The following is a 1,055-nucleotide window of genomic DNA, read 5'->3' on the forward strand; positions in this document are numbered from 1 at the left end:
CAGGACACTTCCAGGGATGGCGAGATAAATTGGAGGGTGCTGGGCCGAAGGTAGCAAAGAGTACAATAGGTGAATGGGGGTGGGGATGGAAGTGACAGGTCAGAGAGGAGGGTGGTGCGGACAGTTGAGAAGGGAGATTGGCAGGTAGGACAGGTCATGATGACAGCGCTGAGCTGGAATGTTGGAACTGAGGTAAGGTGGGGGGAGGGGAAATGAGGAAACTGGTATGTCCTGGGGTTGAATTTATCCGAGGCGAAAGGTGGGGCGTTCTTCCTTCAGGCATCGGGTGGAGAGTGAGCGGCGATGGAGGAGGCCCAGGACCTGCATGTTCTCGGCTGCGTGGGAGGGGGGTTGAAATGTTGGGCCAGAGGGTGATGGGATTGATTGCTGCGGGTGTCGTGGAGATGTTCCCTCAAGCGCTGTGACTTGACTCTGCGAGGAGTCTCCAGTCTCCCCAATGTCGAGGAGACCGCATCGGGAGCAATGGGTACAAGCAATGACATTGGTGGAAGCCTTCTCACTATCGTGGCCCAGGTTCGATTTCCGGGCAGGGAAACAATTTACATTAGAGCTGTGAGGGGGCACTGCTGTCTCCCTGGTGGTCTAGTGGTTAGGATTCGGCGCTTTCACCACTGCGGCCCGGGTTCGATTCCCGGTCAGGGAAGTATTTCTCAGTGGATCTTTTGCCTACCCATTCTCCTTAAATGCGCTGTGCAGTTCCTTCTTGGTCTTCGTCGTCACTGGCAACTGCAGTGTGTATTGCCTCGTTGAAATAGTGTCCTGATTCAGGCTTGTTTGGAAGGTTTGGGATCATTGCTTCTGTAGCTAAGTACTTGGTTCGTGTGTGTTGCTTTCCTGTAGACGCTGTTTTGAATTTACCATTGACTGTTCGCTCTACTGTGACATCTCGAAATGGCACTTTGTTGTTGTTCTCCTCTTTTGTGAATTTTATGCCAGTAAGGATATTGTTGATGGTGTTGTAGGTTTCCTCTAATTTACTTCATTTTTTGATGACAAAAGTGTCATCACTGTGGCGGACACAAAGTTTGGTTTGG

The 1,055-nt window shown here is 51.3% G+C and overlaps 1 non-coding gene across 1 annotated transcript; it reads left to right on the plus strand.

Moving 5' to 3' along the window:
- Positions 1-592: 592 nt before the first annotated feature.
- On the plus strand, positions 593-664 carry trnae-uuc. The gene has a single exon. It is a non-coding gene; the product is annotated as a tRNA-Glu (tRNA).
- Positions 665-1,055: the final 391 nt, after the last annotated feature.

Source organism: Chiloscyllium plagiosum, unplaced genomic scaffold (genome assembly GCF_004010195.1).
Source record: "Chiloscyllium plagiosum isolate BGI_BamShark_2017 unplaced genomic scaffold, ASM401019v2 scaf_59121, whole genome shotgun sequence".
In the NCBI taxonomy this organism is placed as follows: Eukaryota; Metazoa; Chordata; class Chondrichthyes; order Orectolobiformes; family Hemiscylliidae; genus Chiloscyllium; species Chiloscyllium plagiosum.